An 8,741-nucleotide genomic window follows, 5' to 3' on the forward strand; every position below is an offset into this window, starting at 1 on the left:
GATCCCTGCATCCCGCAGTGAGCCCCGACTCCTCCTCCCCTCCTCTGTCTCACGCGCTCACCGCGGCCGGGTCGCGCCCTGGCCGCGCGTGGCGCTCCGTCTGGCCGCGCCACTTCGCGCGCACCCCCGCTGCGCCTACGCCCGGGGCCGCGCCTCCCCCGCATGGCCTCGCTCGCCTCACGCGTCCCCACTGGCCGCTCGTCGGCTCCCCAGACCGCCACCCCGTGTCCGTCCCGCGGCGGCCCTGCTACTGCGCCGTGCCGGTGCGCCGCTCCGGCCCCCTGCGTCGCTGCGGCCGCACGTCGCTATGGCCACCGGTGCCCAGCGCCGTTTCCTCCCTATCGGCCTGGGCGGGTGCCCAGCGCCCGCTCCAGGCGCCCACTCGCGCCCGTTTCGCCCGACCTGTTAAGGCCCCTAGGCCAATGACAGGGGCCCCCCTGCCCCCAGAACGATTTTGTTAAAAAAAAGAGAATAAAAAGAATGTTAGAATAAATAAATTATTAATTAATTAATTAATTAATGAGTTAATTAGGTTAATTAATCCAGTTTTACTAATCTAGTTAAAATATATTAGCCTAATCACTTAGTCTAATTAACCCGGTTTAGTTAAACCTGAGTCTATGACCAGTGGGACCCACGTGTCAGATTGACTAGTCAACCCCTCTGTTGACTGCTGACGTCATGCTGATGTAATAATACTAATTTTGAATTAATTTAATAATAATAATTTAGAAAATGATTTAAAACTTTAAAAATTAATATAAAATAAACCGTAGCTCGGATGAAAAAAAATTCTACATGAAAGTTGCTCAGAACGATGAGACGAATCCAGATACGCAGCCCGTTCGTCCGCCACGCGCCCCTAGCATAGAGAACACGCAACTTTCCCCCTCTGGTTCATCTGTCCGAAAACGCCAAACACCGGGGATACTTTCCCGGTTGTTTCCACCCTTCGCCGGTATCACCTCCTACCGCGTTAGGTCACCCCTAGCACCGCTTATTGCCATGTTATGTTCTGTGATGCATTGTGTGCTCCGTATTTACTGTTTCTTCCCCCCTCTTCTTCTTCGGTAGACCTCGAGACCGACGTTGCTGCTGCCCAGTTCGACTGCGGAGTTGACGACCCCTCCTTCTTGCCAGAGCAACCAGGCAGGCCCCCCCCCCCCTTGATCACCAGATATCGCCTATTCTTCTCTATACTGCTTGCATTAGAGTAGTGTATCATGTTACTGTTCGGCTACTCCTATTCTGTTGCATAGCCTGTCATTGTTGCTACAGTCGTTGATACCTTACCCGCAATCCTAAATGCTTAGTATAGGATGCTAGTTTATCATCATTGACCCTACATTCTTGTCAGTCTGCCTTGTTATACTATCAGGCCGTGATCACTTGGGAGGTGATCACGGGTATATACTATACATATATACATACTATAGAGATGGCGACTAAAATCGGGTTGGCTCGTTGAGTACCCGCAAGTGATTCCGATGTGGGGGCTGGAAGGACAGGTGGCTCCATCCCGGTAGAGGTGGGCCTGGGTTCCCGACGGCCCCTGACTGTACTTTGTGGCGGAGCGACAGGGCAGGTTGAGACCACCTAGGCGAGAGGTGGGCCTGGCCCTGGTCGGCGTTCGCGGTTACTTCAAAATAATACGCTTAACAAGATCTTGATATTTGATCTGAGTCTGGCCACTGGCCTATACGCACTAACCAACTACGCGGGAACAGTTATGGGCACTCGACGTCGTGGTATCAGCCGAAGCCTTCTTGACGTCAGCGACGGAGCGGTGCGCGCCGGGTTGGACTGCGTAACGCAACTTCCTTTGTAATGGAGGTTGCTAGGTCTGCTTCCGGCCGCCCCCGCAACGTGCAGGTGTGTAATGGGCGATGGGCCCAGACCCCTGCGCGCATAGGATTTAGACCGGCGTGCTGACCTCTCTGTTGTGCCTAGGTGGGGCTGCGACATGTTGATATTCCGAGGCCGGGCATGACCCAGGAAAGTGTGTCCGGCCAAAGGGGATCGAGCGTGTTGGGTTATGTGGTGCACCCTACAGGGAAGTTTATCTATTCGAATAGTCGTGTCCCTCAGTAAAAGGACGACCCGGAGTTGTACCTTGACCTTATGACAACTAGAACCGGATACTTAATAAAACACACCCAGACAAGTTCCACTCACAACCCGGTGATCGCTTTTCCATAGGGCGACGAGGGGAGGATCGCCGGGTAGGATTATGCTATGCGATGCTACTTGGAGGACTTCAGTCTACTCTCTTCTACATGCTGCAAGACGGAGGCTGCCAGAAGCGTAGTCTTCGACAGGATTAGTTATCCCCCTCTTATTCTGGCATTTTGCAGTTCAGTCCACTGATATGGCCTTTTACACATATACCCATGCATATGCAGTGTAGCTCCTTGCTTGCGAGTACTTTGGATGAGTACTCACGGTTGCTTTTCTCCCCCTTTCCCCCTTTTCCTTCTACCTGATTGCCGCAACCAGATGCTGGAGCCCAGGAGCCAGACGCCACCGTCGACGATGACTCTTACTACACCGGAGGTGCCTACTACTATGTGCAGCCCGCTGACGACGACCAGGAGTAGTTTAGGAGGATCCCAAGCAGGAGGCATGCGCCTCTTTCGATCTGTATCCCAGTTTGTGCTAGCCTTCTTAAGGCAAACTTGTTTACTTATGTCTGTACTCAGATATTGTTGCTTCCGCTGACTCGTCTATGATCGAGCACTTGTATTCGAGCCCTCGAGGGGCCTGACTTGTATTATGATGCTTGTATGGCTTATTTATGTTTTAGAGTTATGTTGTGATATCTTCCCGTGAGTCCCCGATCTTGATCGTACACGTTTGCGTGCATGATTAGTGTACGATTGAATCGGGGGCGTCACAGTAGCCACTCACATACGTATCGTTTCTGCACTTGCATGACACCCATTCTAATTATTTCAGCTCATGATTGATCGATAGCAAATAGATTTAATTTAGCGTACTCGACATAGTAATGAGAATATTTTAGCAACGGGATAATGATATCCGACCTTCTGTTTTACTTACATCTTGGTTAGGATCACCGTCATGAGTGTGCAGTTTGGTTACTAGGCAAAGGACTAGAACTCACATGTGGTTGGTTGACCATGCTGGAAGTGAGTGCTTGGCCAAAACTGAAGTGGAAGGAGAGAGGTCTAAGGAGGCAAAAGTTCATCGACAAGTCACTGTCTGCACTTGGTGATGTTATTGCTTCCCTGGCCTCCGAAACGCCGACGTCCCATATAGGTTGCACATTAGCATCTTCAGAAATCAACATATGTTCAAGTAAGTGCTCTTCACAAATGGTGCATGATGTTCTTCTATTCATGTTTCAGGGAATTTTTTCGGGACAAAGGCAAGGGCAACCTATATTTATTTGTGAACTTGAACCAAGTTCCTATTTATATCCTAGAGTTCTCACAGTTTCTAACACAGTAGCAGCTTTATATTCTCTGTTGATTTGCAAGCTATCTGAAAAGAAAACATTTATTTATGGGAAAGGCAGTCAACAGTCTGCTTCTTCTAAACAATGTGCATATTTTTCACCTTATTTTTTGTTTGTACTGCCACTGATTGCATGCAGCTGTTTTGTTAATGCCTATGCAATTGATTATTCATGACAAAAAATAGCTCTTGGAGTGTGCTCTATTCTTGACGCTGTCGAAAACTCAGTGCTTATAATGAGGAGAATTTTTATGTGAACGGCAAGGGATTTATTCTTTAGATTGCAGTGACTTTGCTGAAGTATCAAGGCAACCATATAAAGGAGGTTGGCGACAATGAGGCACCAAGGAAGAAGTGCACATCTGTGGTTTTCCCTAACTCGGGGAGATCAGGCTCGCGATATTGCTCATGTTCTTGCTTCTTGAAGTTTACATCTTCTACACTAAGCCCTTGATGTTACAAGCAAGTAGCACTGAATTTCCCAAGTGCATTTCCAGTATAGTTGTATTTCTTTTTTCAGGTGCATTTTTTTTTCAAATGCATGTTCCAATGTAGTATTTATTTTTCCAAATGCATGTTCTAATTCAAATAATTAGTTTCAAGGTGCCGCCATCAATGCCATAAGGATCATTCGTAACCTGCAGATTTTTAGCTTTGAGTTGTAATCAAGTTGGGAAAATTTTAGTTCACACAACTTCATTGGCGGGTCATTGTAGCTTTATACATGGCATTGTTTTGTTTGTTTCTTACAGAGAATAAGAGGAGGCACAAACCAACTATGAATCATGCGAGGTGAAAGGTGCCTATTGTCACATTGATGTGCATACGGTGGTTATCCCACGACATATGGTAGTTTGTTTCAATACAAGAATTAAAGGAGTAGCATTACCAGAGATATGTGACTAGACTTTCTGTGTACGGTCAATTACCCATTGTGTACTGAATTTTCTGAAACTGCCAACTGATCAACACGTGACCTCTGGTCAGATTTAAGAGGATATTTAATTTGTTGTGCTCAAATATACGCCTCCTAATTAGGATGAATGAGGAAAGCAAATTCTTAAGATTAACGTGTGTTGCACGTGCACGCTTACTAGTCATTAGTAATGGCAGCGTCTACGTTTAGTTTAACAACTCCATCAGGCGGGGGCTGCCATATTCGCTGCCTAGTTGGTACTCTCCCGCTAACACACCTGAAGCTCTGCTATCAATAATGTCAAGGTCCCGAAGAAAAGACTCGATGAAGGAATTAATTGCAAATGGGGTTTCAAAAATATCTTCATGTATGGCCTTTCTTCTCAATCGCCATATCGCCTATAAGAGCAACTATAGCAGACCCCGCAAAAATTCAACCCGCAAAACTCGTTTGCGGTTTCACGAACATCTCGTTTGCAGGTTGAAAACATGCGCCGCAGATCAGATACCGCATCTAAACCTGCATAATTTGAAAAAACGCTTTCACGAGAGAAATTGCACACACATAGTTCATCACATCACATACTACATAGTTCATACACACTACTGGATCAGCAAACTAAGCATAGATCATACTAAATGCTACGTTAACTAGTAGCAGAGGAGGTCGGATCTGACGACGGTGAGGTCGCGGCAAAATGGACGATGCCGTGGAGGCCGAGCGACGCTCAATCCTCCTCGCCGGAGCTGCCAAGGTCGATGTACTTCGCCGCCTACTCCACGCGGATGCGGCGCCACTCCTCTGCCTTGTCGTTGGCGGCGACCGCCTGCTGCCACCGGAGGGCTTCGAGCTCCTCAGCGTGGCGCAGGCGCTCCGCCTCCTCGCGCATGCTCCGCTCGGCGATGGCGGCGACGATGGCGTCGACGTCCGCGACGTAGTCCTCGGGCCCGACGACTCCGCGGCGACCGAGCGGAGCGGGCTCCTCCTTCACCGGGACGAAGGCGAACGGCGCCGGCGGCTCCTCCTCCTCCTCCTCCTCCTTCTCGTCCGACCACTCCCTCTTCACGGGGAGGAAGCCCGCGCTGTAGGACGAGGAGGATCCGGCGTAGGAAGATCTCGTGGAGGAGAAAGACGCGCTACGGCCGTCGTACTCCTCCGTCTCGCGGCGGGTGAAGCTCGGCGGCGGCGACATCCCGCGGTTGGTCCACCTCCGGGCGCCGCGCTTCCTCGCGCCGTCCGCCCCGGACGCGCCGCTCGCGCTCACGGCTGGATCTGCTGCCGGAGCCGCGTCCGGAGCTCTACATTCGGCCCCACATGGCGGCTGGAGGCGGGGCGGGTGGTCGCCTGCGGCGAGGAATTGCGGAGGGGGGAGGGGAATCGGGTGGCTCGCGACGGCGGAGGATAGAGTTTGGACCCGCAAAAGGGTCGCGGGACCGCAGTTATACTGCTCGGTGCGTGCGGTTTGCGGGCTGCGGTAAAAGTTTTTGCAGGCCGGGAGAGTATGTAGGCTCTGGTCTGGCCAGAAAATTGGGCCTAGCCCGCATACTCGCCGGAATTTTTGCGGGTCGGGTGTTTTGTGGGATCTGCTAGAGTTGCTCTAACGTGACCACTATGTTGGTGAACTCACGCGGCAGCTTGTCATGCATCTGGAACAACCAGTTCTTCGCGTTCATCGTTAGGTTATCAACCATACATTCCATTGTTTCTTCCGAAGTCAGCGACCAAACAGCTCTTGCCATAGCACAACCTATTAGGGCATGTTTCCAGTTATCTTCAGATGCACATAAAGCACAAATCCGTGTAGTGGACATGTGCCCATGATTCAAAAGGTCCGTTGTTGGTAGCGATTCATGACATGATCTCCATAAAAAAATCTTCAGTTTTGATGGTACCTTAATATTCCATAGGGCCGACCAGTCTCAAGCTTCCCTCATGGCATCCGATTGGCGTCCAACCTGCTCCAATACATCCACATTCTGAAGTTTTAGTTTCATCAAAAATCTGTAGACTGAACTGACATGAAAAACGCCTCTTTCATCTTCTCCCCATGCCCAAAAGTTTGTTTCTTCCGAAGTCAGCGACCAAACAGCTCTTGCCGTAGCACAATCTATTAGGGCATGTTTCCAGTTATCTTCAGATGCACATAAAGCACAAATCCGTGTAGTGGACATGTGCCGATGATTCAAAAGGTCCGCTGTTGGTAGCGATTCATGACATAATCTCCATAGAAAAACCTTCAGTTTTGATGGTACCTTAATATTCCATAGGGCCGACCAGTCTCAAGCTTCCCTCATGGCATCCGATTGGCCTCCAACCTGCTCCAATACATCCACATTCTGAAGTTTTAGTTTCATCAAAAATCTGTAGACCGAACTGACAGAAAAAACGCCTCTTTCATCTTCTCCCGATGCCCAAAAGTCATCAACTCTCCTTGTACATAAAGGTATTCTCAAGATAATTTCTACATCCGCCGGGAAAAGAACAACACAAATCTTTTCTTCTCTCCAAACAGCAGATGATGCATCTATTAGTTCAGAGACTAGCAGAGGTTTATCATTCACCAGGGTTATAATCGGCTTCATCAGCCCTGATCGGGGCAACCAATTCCGCTCCCAGATCCTAGTGTTTTCCCCTGTACCAATTCTTCTTATTAAGCCTTTTGATAATGCATCTCTCCCATCTAAAATTGCCCTTCAAATCTGAGAGCATCTTCAACATGCGCGCAACGCGCGGCGCGCTAAAATGAGAATACCACGCCGCGTTATCCAGGTTTTGCGCGCGACGCTGCGCTGGCTTCAGCGGTCGCCGCAAAATAAAGCGCGCCCGAGCCGCTCCAGCAGGCGCGCTATATTTTTTTTTTCTTGAGACGATTGCATACATAGCATACAAACATGAAGATAGTTCGACGCATAGCCTGCTTCTACAATACAAAATGCGTACATCTAGGCTTCTCCAACGATATATAGTTCTACTACGTCCACATAGCATGCTTTTACGATAAAATAAAACTAAAAACTACTACTACTCGTTCTCCGACTCGGACTCTGCCTCGGTGATGTCCTCCTCCGACGTCTGAGCATAGGCGTCAAGGAACCGCTCGTCGCGGGAGTCCCAGGACGACGCATCTCCTAGCGCCATGTTGTATTTAGCAACCACCTTCCGCGTTCGCTTGTCCTCGTGATAGGCGGCTCGCTCATTCCTTCTCTCCTCCCTCTACGCCCTCCTCTCGGCGAAGAACTATTCTTCGTTGATGATGTCTTGTGGGAAGCGTTGCCTCCACAGCGCCATGGCTTCCTCGTCCATCTCGGCCAGGCTAAGACGGCGCTCCCGCCTCCGGTGTTTGCGACGATCCTCGTCAGTGTTAAGCCGCGGGAAAGGCGCCAACTCCCGTGCCCGCTCCCGCGTCGACACGTCGGTGAAGTTCATGTCCCAACGGGACCGCCGGAGGCGCCACGCCGCAACGTCGTACGCGCGGGCGCCATCCTGGGCAGTGTCGAAGGTTCCGACACCGAGGCGCACGCCGCAGCCCGACTGAATCGAGGCGGAATAGGTGCCGGACGGGCGCACGCGGACGCCGCGGTAGCCCAAACCTTCCCGGCGGCGAGGCGGCATGGTGGCGCGATGGTGGCATGTCGACGGCGAGGAGAGAAAGCAGTGAGCAAGAGAGAGCGGCAGAGGGCGCTGCAATTTTATAGGCGCGCGCGAAGCGGCGCGTCAAATCTAGCGCGCGAGCTGCCGCCTTTTCCCGCGCGCGCAATCGTTTCCCGCCACCGCTAGAGCATGCGAAACCAGACAGCGCATGCTAAAAATCAATTTTACCGCGCTGGCACGTCTTTTGGCGCGCCAGTTGGAGATGCTATGAGAAGGGTTGTTTCCAAGTTCCGCTTCAAGCAAGGAAACAGCGGGAAAAACTGGTTAGTGCCACCTGCAGATTAGTCTAACGCCAGGGCCCTCACAGCCCATATCCAACTGCCTTACAGCCCACAGGGCTCTCCCCTCCCTCTCTCTCGCCGCCGCAGCCTCCTCGCACATCTCATCTCCGTCCTCGCCCGCTGCCGCTCCCGCTGCCCCGCACCCCTTCCGCACGGATCCGCCTGCCCATCCTCCGCATCTCCATGGCCGGACATTCGGGTACCGCTCACGCCAGCGGCCGCGGGAAGACTCCGCCCCCCTCCACCAATCTCCTCCGCATTTCAATGGCGGGAGACCCGGACCAAGCTCGCACTTCACCTTCGCACTGCCGTGGCCGCGGCCGCGGCCGCGGCCGCCTTGACTCCCAGCCCCCCAAGGGCAACCAGGCCGTTACAGACGAGCCCGATTGTACGGTCGTCACCTCGTTCTTGCGCGG

The 8,741-nt window shown here is 51.4% G+C and overlaps 1 protein-coding gene across 1 annotated transcript in view; it reads left to right on the forward strand.

The window, feature by feature from the left end:
* Positions 1-8,357: 8,357 nt before the first annotated feature.
* Positions 8,358-8,741, forward strand: part of LOC119331930 (protein CHROMATIN REMODELING 24-like) — a 15,785-nt gene continuing 15,401 nt past the window's right edge. Inside the window, exon 1 of the transcript XR_005160731.1 lies at positions 8,358-8,735. The gene's annotated coding sequence lies outside the window, so the exon portion shown is untranslated. The remainder of the gene's footprint in view (positions 8,736-8,741) is intronic.

This window comes from Triticum dicoccoides, chromosome 1B, assembly GCF_002162155.2.
Source record: "Triticum dicoccoides isolate Atlit2015 ecotype Zavitan chromosome 1B, WEW_v2.0, whole genome shotgun sequence".
Lineage (NCBI taxonomy): Eukaryota > Viridiplantae > Streptophyta > Magnoliopsida > Poales > Poaceae > Triticum > Triticum dicoccoides.